The 18,066-nt window shown below is 36.6% G+C and overlaps 1 protein-coding gene across 3 annotated transcripts in view; it reads right to left on the reverse strand.

Moving 5' to 3' along the window:
• The window catches only part of LOC306870537 (disabled homolog 2-interacting protein-like), a 77,093-nt gene that overhangs the window by 38,483 nt on the left and 20,544 nt on the right, over positions 1–18,066 (reverse strand). Inside the window, exon 1 of one of the 3 annotated variants that reach the window (XM_079417850.1) lies at positions 12,578–12,744. The exons of 1 other annotated variant lie outside the window; for it this stretch is intronic. The gene's annotated coding sequence lies outside the window, so the exon portion shown is untranslated. Of the gene's footprint in view, positions 1–4,751; positions 5,091–12,577; positions 12,745–18,066 lie in introns of those variants that run through there. One more of the 3 variants, XM_079417851.1, reaches the window with a different exon arrangement.

Consider the following 18,066-nt stretch of genomic DNA (forward strand, 5'->3'; position numbering starts at 1 on the left):
TACTCCACATGGAGTGTGTCTCTAGAAGGTTAACTGTCGCATCAGTCTAGCAGAATGAATGTTAATGTCAGCATTGGAGGCAATGAACGACACCGTATGAATGTTAATACAGTCGCTCTAACTGTGTTCACTGTGTGTGTGAAAGAGAGAATGTATTTTAGCCTTTTAGTGTGATGTTGGCACGCTTAGTGATGTGCTGTGCATGCTTAATGACATGTGTTACAAGCTCTTTCATGTTATGCATCTCCTACCAATGAAAGCGAGCATGTGTAAGTGTGCTTTTGTGGCGGGGAGGTATTAACAGAAAAACTGAACTGAACAGCCCACCTCCAAATACTTATCACCTCAAACAGAGAAGCACGCACATGCAGAGAAGCAACTGTCCCGTTTGTCCTTGGAAAAGAATCCTTTACATAACACTTTGCCATGTTCTCTCTTTCATTTACTCATTTTTTGCTCCACATTTACCCAGAATCCTCTTCTTCCCAAATGGATTCATCCCCAGCGCACACACTTCTTGTCTTCACAGCTTTCTGTAAATATTTCAGACACTGCACCAGACAGAAGTCACACTTCTCCCTCCATCCCTCCTTTTCTGTTCTTCTTTTTAACTCAGACCGCTTAATTTTTTTGGTCCTAGGCCATATCTTCAAAAAATAAACAAATCAATGGAATAAACCAAAGACATTTGAGTCTGAAAATAAACATAAAAAAGAGGTGATAGTGACATGATAAAAGCGTACTGCAAATGGCTTTTTATTACTATTTTTATTTCCATGACAGCATGTAAAAGAAAGGAGAACCGAGATAGAGATGCTCTATAAATAAACATTTTGAACTAATACAAGTGACAGACTGATAGAAGAAAAGAAGGTTACGCTCTCAGGGCTACAGACTGCTTTGCAACTAAAAGTGGCACTTTTTGGTATCAGAATCGTAAGAAAATGAATGATTCTGGATTATTTTTATAATTCTTTCTGTATTTTTGAAAATACAGAAATGCAACTCCATTATCCAACAATGAGATCACTTTGATAATGAAAACAATTAAAATTGTTTTTGTAAGAGCAGCATAAATTCAACTCAATAATAGGCCTAACAATACATGACAATAACAAATACTAAAAACATTAGATTTCAATAATTTATCAAGTAACTACACTGATTTAAGTCTCAAAAGCTCTAGGTACAACATCACAAGCCAGATTGTAAGCTACAGGGTATGTGTTTGATTCACTAAAATGAACCAGTTCATCCAAGTCAGCGAGAGAATCATAGCAACCCGTGGCTAAACAACAAATACATGCAATGAGGTCACCCAGCAATACCAGACTCAAAATCAATATGTAGCTTTTTATAAATAGGAGAACCAGGAGAGAGTCACTTGTCTTGTTCTCTACATTTAACAAAAGATTTATAGCACACGAGGCAAAAAAAATACATTGTCGTCTTCTCAGTGAGAGCGCGAAGAGAGTTCACACCCTGACCAGTCATGTTAGATCTCTTGATTGAACACTAGTATTAGAAGACTAAACATATTTGACAAATTAGAGACTGTCTGTGATGCCAATTGACATCTTAAAAAAAAAAAAAAAAAAAAATCTATCCAAACCTCAATACCACCAAGAGCTGCTTGGTATGAAACTAAAATAAAATCAATCAATTTAAAGATTTGATTCTTGTTAATCAACTCGAACTGTCATATAAATAAAAAAGATTTTAATAACTGTCAATACAAAAAATCATACACAAATATATGAAATGCATATTCCACAATAATTACTGCATAATGCGTTTAACATAGATATTTACAAGCCAGTAGTGATGCGCTGATATTACAATTTTAACTAATATGATAAGCTGTTAATTACTAATTATCACCAATAAATGGTCGATATAAAAAAAGTTACCATTAAATATAATTAATGTTAATATGAATAATTATACTTTTTTGTCAGAATAAATAAAAGTAAAACACTAAATTATAAATTTAGGTATCACAAATGAAAAATGGACAATCATTTTGCAAGATTTAACAGTGCTATCAAATGTAGTCTTTTTAAAGATTAATCTTCACATTAGACACGAAGGCAATCTAAATATATTTAAAAAAAAACTGAAGAAATGATTATGAACAATTATCCAAATATCCAATATCGACTGATATGATGAAAAATAATCTGTTACATTGGCTGAAAACCAATATGACGCTGGTATTGTGCAATGTGTATCCCTAATAACTAGTAAATATATGAACTGTACTGTTGCAACAAACCCCAGTTATCCACACTGACCTCCCAGTAGAATTTGAAGAAGAGAATTAGAATTAGAAGAGTTGGGTGGGCTTTTACGGTTTTACTGCATTTTGGGAAACTCCGTTGAACCGATAGGGCCAGTTTTGTAGACATTGAAAAAAGAAATCAAGCTAATCCAATCAAGCCTAGTTGATCCCACATTGAAGTCAGAGTTGGATTAATAGCACGAGTTGGATTAATCAGTGTAAGGAAAATCCACTAAATATTTATCTCTAATTGCAAGTATGAATTTACATTTGAACTGTTCAGGTATTTGAACTGTTCAACCCCGAAAAGATCAATAATCAAATGTTGCTATGGAAATGTGCTGTTTCAGTTTATTACATTTCAGTTCATCAAGAAATTCTTCATCCCCTGCACTCACAGTGCCCTTAGCAAGGGTAGAAACACTTACAACAAAATACAGTTCACGAATCAAAGCAACCTTGAACACGACATGAAAGAAATGGGAGGAGAAAGAAAAACAGGAAGATGTGCAGGGACATGCTCCCAAACACACAGGCCATCACAGCTCTTACACACACTGCCTGATACACACAATTCAGCCTTTCAGAGCACACATCACAGGCTCTTTTCAAATGCATAGAGTGTGTGGGTGTATGGAGCTCACATAGAAATGAAAAAGTTAAGGTCATGAGCGCACACACACACAAACACATCTAGCGGGGTGGCTGGAGACTGAAATGCGACCTTACAGACGCATATGTACACATCTTTACACTCACAATAAAGACATTTCTCTGGTCTGATAAGTTATGTGAGGTCACTGGTAAATCTAATGTCACACCTGATAGACAAATGTTATTGAGTGGGCATTATAACTATATATATATCAAGTCAAGTCATTATTATTTGTATAGTGCTTTTAACAATGCAAATTGTGTTAAAGCAGGTTGTTGGTTTAGATGATTTAACAAGTTTATACAATTCTTCATTTCCAATAGAAGAGAATGAGTGGAATTGTTCCTCAGGGGATCAATAGTGCACTATCTGATGCGATACTGTGGCTGACAGCTGCATGGTTACAATTTTATCTCTAATAGTTTCGATCTTGGAAGTAAAGTAGTTCATAAAGTCATTACTACTATGCTGCTGGGTGATGTCTGCACCTGCTGATGTTATATTTTTTGTTAATTTAGCCATTGTATTAAATAAATACTTGGGGTTGTGTTTGTTTTCTTCTAAAGTAAGCAGATCTAGCAGTTTTTAATGCTTTTCTGTAGGACAGGGTACTTTCCCGCCAAGCAATATGAAATACCTCTAATTCTGTTTTTCTCCAGCTGCGCTCCATTTTCCGGGCTGTTCTCTTTAGGGCCCGAGTGTGCTCATTATACCATGATGTTGGATTCTTTTCCTTAATCGTCCTTAAGCGTAAAGGAGCAACCGTATCTAAAGTGCTAGAAAAGTGAGAGTCAATAGTTTCTGTTACATCATCAAGTTGTTCTGAGCTATTAGGTATGCTGAGGAATTGAGATAAGTCAGGAAGATTATTTATAAAGTAGTCTTTTGTGGTAGAAGTGATGGTTCTACCATATTTGTAACAAGGAGTTGGCTTTACAGCTTTAGCTATATGGAATATACACAAAACTAGATAATGATCTGAGATATCATTGCTTTGCTGCAATATTTCAACGCCACTGACATCAATTCCATATGACAGTATTAAATCTAGAGTAAGATTTCGACAATGAGTAGATCCTGAAACGTGTTGTTTAACACCAATGGAGTTTAGAATCTCTATAAATGCTGATCCCAATGAATATCTTTTATTATCAACATGGATATTAAAATCACCAGCAATTAGGACTTTATCTGCAGCTTTATCTATTTAGGCTTTATCTATTTAGTGATCTCCGACTGGTGAAGTCGAACATCATTAGCGCCGAGGTGAATAACAAGCTTACTGAATTTACGTTTAGCATTAGCCAGCACTTTTAAATTCGTCAAGATGTCAGGTGCTATGGCTCCTGGTAAACATTGGACTATGGTGGCTGGTGTCTCTATTTTCACATTCTGTACAATAGAATCGCCAATAACTAGAGCACTTTCATCAGGTTTCTCAGTGGGTACGTCATGGAGTTGGGAGAACCTGTTTGATGTTTTGATCGGAACGGAAGAGTGGTGTTTTGACCCCACAGTCACCCAGTTGCCCTGCTGCATGGGCTCTACCGGAACCAAACAATGTAGTGAAGTGACATCCTGCCAAGTATGGTGACCCTTACTCGAAATTCGTGCTCTGCATTTAACCCATCCAACATGCACACACACAGTGCACTAAAGTTTGGATGCGTCTCTAATTCTGAAATCTTCTCTGTCAGCCTAACTATTTCCCTGCATTTATCACATGTGAATCCCTCGTCGCCGACAGACAGAAATGAATTGTACATGTGGCAAACAGTGCAAACAACAATAGCAAGAGGAGAAGCCATTACTCACCATGATTGAAGAATGATTCGCTTACCACTGTTGTTTGATGAACTTGTGTAAAACGGAGCGATAAAAAAAGAAAACAATAATAGGCGCAAATAGAAATACGAATGGAACCGCGAGTGACAAGCTAACCAGCTAACGAATGCTAATGCGTGGCACGCGCGCTGCACTCGCGGTTTTAAAAAGCGAACGATCAAATTAGTTTGATAGATAATACCAGAAATATGGTGGGAATCAAGTTATCACTTTAAACAACAGAGAATGAAAGTAAGATTCAACAGAAAAGTGAAGCTACACGGAGCTACAATCGCAAACCTCTCAGCAGCACAAAAGACAGAAGCAATCGATCAGCAATCAATCAATACATACATATATACATATACATATATATATACATACACACATACATACATGCATACATTAGAAAAGTTGTTCTTTCCAAAATTACATTTTTAAAATAAAATATAATGTATATTTTTAGCAATGATGGTTTATGCTAAAAAAGAACAAATACGTTGTGTAAGTGGTTCAATTAGCCATGTCAGCTGACATGACAAAAACTGAAAAATAACTAGTTTGAAGAAGCTTTCATAAAACACTGAATACATTAAAACAGCCTTTAATCATTGCATACGGCTATGGCTAAAATCACAATGTCAATTAATGCAGTATATGATTAATCATGCAGCCTAAGGCTTTGCTGTCATTATTGTGTTCCCAGAGAGAGAAAGAGAGAGAGAGAGAGAGAGAGATCAATGTACTAGGCTCTTTCGTTGCTTGGGTTTGGCTCTACCCTTGAATGGACCGCAACTATGGAAAGGTGAGTGTTTCCATGGCAACTAGCCGACAGGTACAATTTTAGCCCACCAAAAAAAAGAGCACAGCCCATAATGATCTACGGCACAGTAAATCATCACATTTAGTGAAGATGAAAAAATAAAACTTGATAAATCTATCCAGTTTTTAGCTGTCCTTCAGGTCTGTAAATTGTTATCAAGCAGTAAATCGGTTCGGTACTGCACTTGTATTAAGCGGTTCAAATCAATAAAACAATGAGAAGACCTTAAACAACAAGAAGAGTGAAGGGGCACAGGATAGTAACCACTTTATATACACATTAGTGGTTCAACGTTGAGATTTTCATTCATTTATTCATTCATTTCCAAACTACATATAGGTTCCCCCAACTGTATATTTAAAATTTTAACTAAAATATTTGTTTGAGGTCAGAGACAGACATAAAAGAAAGACAGCAATTACAGCATCAGTACTTTTCTTTTAAACCTTCTTAGGTACTTAGGAAACTCCAATTCTAATTCAATTCTTCAATTATAATTAACTGAATTGGGACAGAATGAATGTTTGTTGCACATAAAATAATAATAATAATAATAAAAACATGGCAAATGACAGCAGCAATACGATATTACAGTTTGATTAGATATTCAAATTAATATTTTTTTTTACTGAGTACAAGCAGTTTACAAACAGTAGATGCACTTTTACTACCTCAAATGTAATTTTTTCTTCGTCCCCTCTTAACATGTGCTTTAAAACACCTACTCTAATATTTTTATTAAACCAAAACAAAATATAGCCATCATTCCAAAACCATTCATACAGTATATGTAATTTCATAAAACATAACAATGGAGATCACCATCAAATGTCAACTGAACACTGTGTTCAAAACAAGCTCAAATCTATAGTCTAAAGAATGGACAGATTTACTTACATTGAATTGTGATTAAACGCAGCTCCATCAATCCATTCTCATGCCACTACCGAATGCATGCACGTTTCTGTTTCCAATCTGAATTTGCATTTCGCTACATGGATTTTTTAGGGGAAATCTGTGGGATCTCTGGCTTCCGTGCCGCGTGCTGGAGAGGGAACGTCCCATGGGATAACTGATAACACACCTCCTCACTCACACGCCCCATTTAAACAGACAGCGCTCACTTTCCCACATCGAACTCAATAACATTTTAACTTTCCAGTACCATATCCCATGCCTCTTTCATTGACAGTAGTTTCACTTTTCCAGATTAAATCTTTTATTAAGCATGCTTAGCTGTATTTTCCCAAATTATGTAGTACTAAAGCATAAAAATTATTAGCTATATACATAATATGTACACAAATACATGTGGTAATTGTATATGAAGGCAAAATATGCAAATACCTGTTTGGGGCAGGTATACTCACTGTCACATTTTTTTTTTTTGTTTTGTTAAACATTGAGATTAGACATTCTAGACCAGGGGTCACCAAGTTCAGTCCTGGAAGGCCGGTGTCCTGCAGAGTTTAGCTCCAACTCTAATTAAACACACCTGAAGCTGCTAATCAAGGTCTTAATAGGTATACTTGAAACTTCCAGGCAGGTGTGTTGAGGCAAGTTGGAGCTAAACTCTGCAGGACACCAGTTTGATGACCCCTGTTCTAGGCATATGTAACAGGAAATAAGGAAGTTAAAACATTCCCTGATCTATTATTGTGTGCCTAGCAGGAAAGGACATAACATCAAGACCAAAATATGAGGAACAAGAGGGGGAAAAGCACCACAAGACAAAATAATGTTTGAAGGAGTCAAAAGGTACACACAACACACACATACACGCAGATTAACTGACTCTAGTTAGATATTTTAGAACATCACATTCATAACTAGCAGGCGTTTCAGATCTTTTTAAGTCAAGGAGCCCTTGTTGGATAGAGAACCGAGCAAAGCATAGCAAAGATTTACATTTTTGTTATGATCCAATTCCATTAAAATAACCATGCATTTGTACATTTTAATTTTACTTGATAGAAACAGCAGAACATTTATTGTTTGCATGGTTGAAATGAACATTAAATGTTTAATTTTTGTACAACGTTTATTTTGGGATTTTTCACAATTATTTTGAGATCAAACAATACTTGGTGGATCCCCTGCAGTACTGCCACCGACCCCCATTTCACACCCCTGCAAAAGGACCGACATTTCCATCAGGATTTTGAATGTCGTGAAAACCAGACCTCTCCACCATTTCATTTTTAGTCCATTTTGTGCACAAAGTAAGAGAGGGAGGCTATGATTTAGCTTTCATGCAAAGGCTTTACACACAATCTCCTGCCCTCGCATCTAACATTAACACACGGGCCAAATGGACAATTTCACAGTTATATCATGGCAGAGAAACACATAAGCGATGGATGCCAGCACCTCCATATGCATATAAAAAAGGAAATAAAGATGCAGTTGGTGCCAGAATGGAAAACAGAGAGTGAAGGATGCTGGGAAAATTCAACACAATGACAGACTGAGGGAAGACTTGTCATTCTCAAGAGAAATGGGCTAAATGTGCTAAACAACAAACAAATTAGCCTTGGCCTGAACGAATCCTGTCTGAATAAGACAATACCACACATACACACAACGCCTTTGTCTTATCACAAGCAAACAGTTGAGCCCTTGGTGTTTACTGGGCATCTGGTTAAAGGCTAACCAAAGGTTGCTTTGGACTGGCCACTTCCTTGTTTCAAACCACATAAACACACACACACACACACTCAGTGACTTGCCAAGCTAAAAGTTTTATAAAACATAAATCTATGACCCTGGTCTTCAATTTTGCTTTGAACAACTATACAAAATCCTCTTAGAAAGCTCATTTACATATAGAATTACTACACAGATGATCACTTAACTGATTACAATCATCTCATTTTTTTACATTTTGCTATGCTAATGTAATTTTAAAATAACACAACGAGACTGCAGAGTGAAGAGGCTATGATGTGAATAGATGGGTTTAAATGAAAGTGTTTGTCGTCGTTTTCCCATGTGACTCATTCATGTGTGTAGATGTTCGCTGTCAAATTCATGTAAAAAATTTGCACACTTAAGCCAAGCGATTTGTTTCTTTTTCTGAAACACTTTTCTCTGAAATACTTTTTCTATGGAAGAAAACAAAGCACATGCACACACATGCAACCTTGGAAAGGAAACATTCAAGACAAGTTCTTTCATGCCCATGAAAACATAAAACAGAAGAACGAGAGAGAGGTAGAGAGTGAGAGACAGAGAGAGAAGCAGGACTTGATGAGGTAGAAGCATGAAGTCCTCAGTGACCTTCAACATGAACAGGACTTATAGAAAGAACAGACATGACAAAGAGGTGGATTATTTATCATCCATCATACTTTTTTATACGAAGACAGGAGACTGATGTCTGTAGAAGCTTCTAAATTTATATACTTGGCTTGTGAGGGCCATCAGCTGATACAGACAGTGTGTACAGTTTGTTCAGTGTGTGCACTTGCTGACTGAATTCTGCACTCTTCTGAATCACTCTCCTCTCATCATAAAGATCAAAGTGCAGATGTACATACAACGAAAGTAAGATTCATTCATTTTTTGCAAGGAGGGTGCACTCTGTGAAATCTAGTCATTTCAATAGGAATCAGCATGATCAGGAATGTACCTAACGGTAAAACATTTCCCCACACGGATTATGCATCAATTTCTTTGTGTGTGTGTGTGTGTGAAGTTGCAGCATTGACCAAGAGAATGCTAACACACTATTTAAACTTATAACTCTCTATGTTCTACACATTTTGCCAATATAAATGATTTATGTCAATAAAACACATTAAACTGAAACTGATTATGAGATGAAAAGAGTTATAATTGTACAGCATGTTTTATTTCTCTGCATTTGTCTCTACTCTCTCTCTCTATCCTTTGTGTGCGCAATTTAAGAATTACATAACTGTAGTCGGCCACCCTGCCCAAGCCAAGCCATTAACTATGCCATCCGTTCATCTATTCATCTCTCATCCCTCACTCTTCCTCTCTTTTCCATCCATCCATCAGTCTATCTAGCAGCCTGGAAAAGCCGCTTACACACACTAGGCCAAAGGAGAAAATAACATGAGAACACACACGTTCACACACACACACACACACACACATAAACACACACACGTGTGCTGGGGCAGACCGAAAAGACAGATTGTGACGCATGCCCTCATCCCCGAAAACCATGAAGAAACGTATGCAAGGTAAAAAAAAAAAAGACTAAAGACTATACTGAATATAAGTTAGCTTGCAGCAACAAGGCTTGTGCCAACCACAATTTGTTTTGTGCTTTGAATTTCTGGCTGTTGAGCATGGAAGCTTGTTTTTGCCTCAGCAAAAAAATAAAAATATATGATTAAAAACATTTTTTTATTGGATTAATTTCCTATTCAGTCTGTCTAATGTTAATGATTGTAAATATTGCTGTTCCTGTGCAGTTCGCTATTAAATGTCATTTTTTTCTTTTAAGTAGAGAAGGTACAGCTTTGGGTCACCACTTGATGTCCATTGTCAAATCTGGGTCTCAGCAACACCACTGGAGAAGCAGCACAGCTGTAGAGAAAAGCTCTCAACTCAAAGCACACACATATTTTATTCATGTTGCCACTTAAAGGGACAAGCCACAATGTGAAGGGACTATGACAATCTGCCAGTTACTGTCAGCACAACACAAGTATACAGCAGCAAATGTGTTTCTTGTACTGTACCTATGGAAAAGCTGCACTGAATACACTGAAATAAGAGCGGTTTTGTGATAGCGCTGCCGTCATGTGTAGAGATCTGACTCACCTCAGACTCTAGCTGGACAGTTAATAAGATGACTATTCATTGTTTTAACTAGCGGACATTTCGGGAAAAAAAATCTGTGGTTTCTTAAAGAGAGAGAAAATAATAAAAACCATCTGCATCCTGAATGACTTTAAACTGTGCATTTCTCATCTTTGTTCCCTGGACTTGGTTTGTCTGTCCTGGCCACATTCGTGCTTTAAAATGTCTCGATAAGATTCCTCCATATTTATCTTGATGCATGCCACTTACAAATATGGTAATATTCCATTCCGAGTGTGTCCTACATGCAACACAGATCAGAGAAAATAAACAGGCTTCCAATGCCAGCAACTAACACAGAGCCCTTCTGTTCATTGAAAGTTTATATCCCTGTTCTGACCCAAATGTCTCGAAAGCATTCACCTCTGAGACATATTTACCCAGACACTGGTCAGGTTGAGCATTCAGAGGTGACTCTCTCTTGAGGAGAAGATGCCCTACCATCCTCCTTATGTTCCAGGAGAGCAGAGCAGTAGTCACGCCTCAGCGGCACACAACAAATCAATAGACGAGAGAGACTGGTCATGACAGTGCAATTAGAGAGTGGGGGAAAAGAGAGATGGGCTTGATTTGCAGACTCTATTGCAAGTTTCGAAAACATTTTTGCACACTACACTGTTTTTTCTTGTCTTTTTTTTTATCCTCCAATCAAATCCGTTATCCGTCTTTAATTTTCTGTTCCAGCACAGCTGAAGAGACGTCGAACAACAGCTGGTACTGAGGAGACACTCTCCTCTCATTTTTCACACCATCTCTCATTCGCTCTCTACTCAGTTTAAAGGTGTTTGTCAAATAAATAAATTTGGCTTTCCTTACACATTCTCTGCTATAATACAAGAGCTTTCACTTTTTCCATATGTGTGCGTTGCCATAAACAATCTGATTTCTTATGCATTTCTTTTTGATTGAATTTAACCATGTGTTTATAAAATTGAAGCAGAACACAAAATAATGTATTCATAAATTGTGGTAAATGTATAATATAATATAATTCATATATTTAATATAATTCAATATGACTGAATGTAAACAGTAAAATATTTACATTCACAAAATGTGGGAAATTAGAATAGAATAATAAAAACTAGTTTAATTTAAGTACAAATATTCATGACTGAATCATCTGCAAGTTTAACCAATGAATGACCAGGGCTTTTCCATGACCTTTCCAGTCATTTGCGATAACTGAATAAGGATGTTCAAAAATGATTTCGATTGAGACAAATTCATTGGAAAGAACCGACTCGAGTGAAATGTGATTTACTCAAAAAAGGGACATGCAAGAAAGCCTTGCAAACAAATCTGACTTAACCAATTCACTTAGAATAAATACAAAACACAACTTTAAAAACCCCTTATATTAGGTAGGTTTTCAATGACCACAGGACATTCATTTAGGTTCCACCAATGACAGTAATTTTAAGGGTCAGATCAGAAAGCTCCTTGGTGAAACAACACCACCCCTTCACTTTCCCCAGATAATGGAGTGTCAATATAACTCACTTGCATGGCATGCAGAAGTAATTAATCATTAATCGATCTTTAAATCTATAAATCCAGGGAGGGAGATTAGATAGTGTGAGACACGGTCGGTGAGCCTCAGTGGCATGAATGCGAGCAGCTGTTCAACTGAAATATAATTACAGACACACACATACACAAGCCGACAGGTTGAGAGAAGTTCATAACCTCAAGTCATCAAAAAAACAAAACAACCTCAAGTGACAGGCAGCCCGCGATGAACAGGCGTCATCCTGAACTAATCATTTTAATTACTACAAGAATGACACACCCTCCATCATACAGAATAAACTTTCAATTGAAGTTTAATTTAATCAGATGCAGCCATTTAAAAATCTTAATGCAGATGTGCTGCTGCTGGCCACAGTGACTCCACACTAAAATGGCATCAGAATTTAACCACATGAGTCCAGTGACCCAGAACATCTAATGTGACCAACATCCCTAATCACAGACAGTGTTAGGAACAATTACAAATTAATACATTACTGAACAGTCCCAGATCACAGCATGTGAATATAGAAGTGTGTGTGTGTGAGAGAGAGACTTCTAGTTTGCATAATCACATTATATTTGTGAGAACCACATGAAAACATTCAGAGCCAAAGAAGGATCAGGAATCAGACTGATCACTCACCAGTCATCCTGTAAATTCAGTGCAGCGGTTGGACACCGGAGAGAACGAGAGAGGACAGAAGATAACTCTGGAAGGGAAGGGATCTGTTGGGCAGCTCTCAAAGCTCCATTTTTCCCTTTTCCGGCACTGAGCGCTTCCCTCTCACTGCTTCTCTCTCTTGCTCGCTCAGCACTGAACAGCCCAACCACTGCCGGTTGTTTTCTGGGGAAGGCGGAGCGGAGAAAAATCTCTCTCCCACTCTCTCTCCCCCGTTCAGCCCTTTCTTTCACCCCCTCTCTCTCTATACTGCCCTCTTGTGCTCTCTCTGTTACTCATCCTTCCTCTCCTTACATATTTTTTCCACTGTCCTACTTCCAGTGCTCTCTGTATCTCTCTCTGTCTGGATGTGAGTTTGGATGTGCGTGTGCTTGTATAAATGGCTTTACTCTCTCCCGCAGACAAAACCAGATATGCACAAAAATGTGAATCTCATATGCATGTCTTTGTTAGTCAGATGACTCCCTTTCATCCCAAATCAATACTCACAGATGGCAGTGACAGAGTACACAGCATATAATCAACCAAAACAAAATTTTCTCCAATACTAAAATAAAACGAGCAATTTTAGAAGCAGCCCTGGCTTTGTCAACAGTCATCTTCCAGACTTAAGCTCAGAAATCAGCATGTAAACAGTCTGAAATGTTCACAGCAGGTCTGAGGCTGCATGTGATAAAGTTTTTTTTCTTCTTTTTTTTAACTCTTAGCTAACTGGAGAATGAAAACTACATATAATCTATCATTTAAGGGCTAATGTTAATAGGATAAATGTTTTTGAAAGAAGTCTATTGTTCAAAAATACTTTAAAGCATTAACCTTTTTTTTCCCATATTTGAATATATTTTCAAATATATTTATATATTTGTATATATGAATATATTTGTATTTTTTCCCTGATAGCAAAGCTGAATTTTCATTACTTCAGTTTTCAGTGTCACATGATCCTTCTGAAATATTTCTAATATGCTAATTTAGTGCTCAAGGAACATTTCTCATTACTATCAATACTGAAAACAGCTGTGGTGCCATATTTTTTTAAATGGAAACCATTATAGATTTTATTTCAGGATTTTTAATAAATAGAAAGTAAAAAAAAAAAAGAAGGATTATTTGAAACAGAAAGCTTTAACATTAAACTGCCTTTACTGATAAATATTTTGCATTTTTTCTTAAAGTATTGATTTCCTACTGACCACAAACTTTTGAACAGTAGTGTAGTCTATATATAGGCTATATGTACAGAAGTACACAAAATTACAATGTACACTTAAAATACTGTAAAATGTAATTTGAAACACATAGGTATAACAATTTATCAATTGAAGAGCTATGTTTGAAGTTAAAACCAATCAGTAAGAACTATTTTTGCCTTTGAGTAAGTCATTGAATCATTTACCCTAATGATTTGTTCAAAAACTTCAAAGACATTCACTTGCTTCATTTCTGAATGCATCTGTTATGTTTTGAATATTGGTTGATTTCAGCGAATGACTCCTTATGGCATAACACTGCTAAACAGACCTAAATCTGTCTGAATCGTGCAAACACAGACAAGGTGAGTGATACACAATGAAAAGTCCCAGTGCTGCTAGCCAATCAAATTGAAGGACAATAATTAACTATTGTGTAATATACCTGTGTTAAAAAAAAATGTTCACTCTAGGGATGCATCGATCCGATACTCAGAGTCGGTATCGGCTCCGATACTGGCATTTTCTGCGGATCGGGTATAGCCGTTAGTCTGAAGGTCTGGCTACGCGAGACTAGTCATCCTCCATTCAGCATTCAAACTGCGTGTCACGTTCGGTTATGGCATTCAAAACGATGAAACTCTCTTCAAGAGCACTCAATAACCGAGATTTAACACTGTTAAAGGTCTCATATGACGTTGCTAAAAAAGAACATTATTTTGTGTATTTGGTGTAATGCAATGTGTTTATGAGAAAAACACATTATTACCGTAATGTGATGCCATGTCTCGGCGTAAGGAGACTAAAACAATAAAATGCATTATAAACGAGGCATTTGTCGCATCCTGTGGGGACATAATTACTGATTATAATGACTTATATTGTCTTTTTACGCGGCGCGATGTAAACATTACCATGTCTGCATTTGTGATCAGAGAAACGACAAACAACAAGCGCTACTCTACACTGCTCAAAACTTGCGTTTCAATAGTCAGTGGCAAATTCTTTAAATAAGAAAACATACTTACACGCTGTGAGTCAGAAGCACCAGACTGTCCTTGCGAAGTTGGAATTGCCCCACTTTATAGAAACAGCCTTTGAGCACAGCTGGAAGGCTACTCCCAGGATCAGGAAATAGTCCTCTGTAAAATGCGCTGCACACACTCTAATATTTGGGTTGAACTGTTCTGGAACAGTGTTGTAAATACAACTTAAACACTGATTTCTAGTTGTGTCCTCTTTTGGAAGCCCAAACAAAGTAGTTTCGCTTTCACAATGAAACACAGCATCTCCAGGACATGGCGCCGGCGGCAGCAACAATACTACAGCGAGAATAAAAGTTACTCCTTCTTTCATTGCGTATACGTTTGGGCGGTGTTTTGCAAATCTCCTCACAACATGACATAGACATGTGGGGGCGTGTTTGATTGAGGCATGGTCGAGTCTTAACTTTTATAAAGAATATATCTTTGGTTTTGAGACTTTAGTCTTTGCAACTTCAGGCGTCTTATCTATGCACAAACAGCTTGTAACCTATTATATTAGATTATATTTTTTTCATTTGTTATTTTTCATTAAAATTAAGTTATATTTAGTAGATTTACACACAAGAGTGATGATTAGGTAAACACACAGAGGTATACAAATTCTACATTGATTAAAAAAAAAAAAAAAAACGGCGCTGGTATCGGATTGAAATTGACCGATACTCAGAATTTTCTGGATCAGATCAAATCTAAAAAAAAATGGTATCGTTGCATCCCTAGTTCACTCAAATGGCTTCAATAAATAGTTATTCTAATTTAATAATTATAATAACTATTTGTTGTAGCCATTTCAGTATGCTACTGTAAATTACTGTAACAATTAAAATTCATCTAGTCAGTGAATTATGAATGTGTGAAAACAGGAGACAATCTCAAAAAAATCTTCTGTGATTTAAAACAGTATTATTGCCTGCACATTGAATAAAGACAGACAATTTTGTTTTGTCCAAGCAGACTCAACGGCTGACTTTGAGGCCTTATTAAAATCACTCATCACAAAACATACATATTGAGCTTGACAGTTTGATTAAAAGTGGCTCTAGTTCAATCTTCATACTTCAGTCTTTCCTTAGGAATTAGTTCCTTTTTTACCGAATGAAATTTACTGAGCAATAAAGCAACGCTGAGATTTTTTTTTCCCGATATGACAGTTTCCTTGACAACATCACCTCTTTCCTGCTCAGTAGGGAGAGAACGAAGGATACGTGAGAGAACAATAAAACAAGCATAGGGAAAATTGCTTCAAATGTTCAAATGCTTTTAATTTAGATCTGACCCTGTAAAGTCATTAGAATCTATTAGTGCCATCTGAGAACATCAAATAAAAAGCTGTGCCAGTCTATGAACTTTATTCAAGTCTTTATTGAAGTTTGTGTCAGTGACACCAGTTGTGTGTCTGTGAATGTGTGTGTATTTAAAGATAAGAAAATTGTTCCAATTCTGTCCACATGTCTATTTGTGGCACTCTTTATCATTTAAATGTAAGCCAAGTTATCGTTGTAATTTTGGCTTTTAAAGTTAACATATCATGGAAAATAAAAATAATAAAAATAATTTTGTTTACTATTTGCAGATATAGGCTTTAGATATACGATAACTCTGACAACACAGAGTTCATTCTTCAGTCCATCCTCCACAAATAATTTCTGAAAACTGAACTGCAAATGCACACTATTGAAAAAGCATTGTGGTTATGACATCACAACCCTGAGCATGGCTGCTTACAATTACATATTATTGCCTCTTCGATATTCAGCATTCTGCAGGTCAATAGCAATCATAACAGACGGCGGTAACACTTTATTTTAGGGTCTCTTAACTAGTTGCTTATTAGTATGCATATTACTAGAATATTAGCCATTTATTAGTAGTAAGTAAGCACATATTAATGCCTTATTCTACATCCGTAATCCTACCCACTACCTAAATTTAACAACTACCTTACTAACTATTAATAAGCAGCACATTAGGAATTTACTGAGGGAAAAGTCATAGTTAGTGAATAAGTGTTCCCTATTCTAAAGTGTTACTCAGATGCCATGTACACATAAAAAAATTAAAATGGTACAGTAGCAAATAAATAAATAAATGATTTCTAAGGTCAGACAGTAGGTAGAAATATTATAAAGAAATTAGTAAAACTAAACCTCACCTACATATTGGCTTTCTACTGCTATATGCTATATATCTATATGCTGCATATAATAAATGTCCATTTAGATGCAACTGCCTTTGTATACGCATATCCCTTAATGTAAGTGCTTTCAAAAGAAGAGTGGATTTGTATTAACAGCTCTGTAACACAGGGTCATTTTCAGCCAAATTAATGTAATAATGCAGAGATACACGCACAAACATTCAAGCACAGATTGCACTCACATCAGCCGGGGCATCGGGCACACAAACTCAACAAAAATCCATTTGGCCCCACAGAAGTCCAGAGTACTCATCCCCTATCTGTACAAGCACAGCCATCCATAGTCTGCTCCAGCCAAGCCATGCTGAAAGCACAGACAATTACTACACTTAATCCAATCAAATGAGATGCTTTTGGGATTAGCAGCATCCGCACATTTAATCTCATTTGTGTAAAGAATGGATGAGCAGCTCAGGCCGTGGGTTTAGAGCAGCGGCCGCTGTTAATGCTGTTGATATAAGGTAAAACGAGGGTTGTGACTGACTGGGAATTCTTATGGTCTAAGCTAATGGCTAAAGCTAAACTGGGAAAACGCTGCCAGCTAGTGCCCAGTTTAACAAGGGAATAAACACTGAGCACAGATAAAGTACAAACTGGGGTTGTACAGATTGAGATCCACCAAACAAATCTCTCTCTATATACTGTATCTCTAGATATCCTCGCTCTCTCTATACAATATGGTTCAATATGGTTAATCACCTGGTTGGTTGGGCTGAGTTTAACCAGGTAAAATAAATGATGATTACTTTAAATCTGAATGGAATCCAGCTTTCCCAACAATGTAATTTATTGATATACTAATAAATGTAATATTTTATCAAATAAACGTGTAAATAATATCATACAGAACAACTATAATGCCACATGAATCTGTCTGTAGACATTTATGGAATCCATAGGATTTAAAAGCACCAAATATAAATGTTTAATAGGAGCAAAGATAAATGTTCACTGGACAAGAGGCTCCAAACATTTCATTTTGAGCCCTGCTTGGAGAGTGTGCTTCACTGGCAGTCTATC

Source organism: Barbus barbus (genome assembly GCF_936440315.1).
Source record: "Barbus barbus genome assembly, chromosome: 5".
Classification (NCBI taxonomy): domain Eukaryota; kingdom Metazoa; phylum Chordata; class Actinopteri; order Cypriniformes; family Cyprinidae; genus Barbus; species Barbus barbus.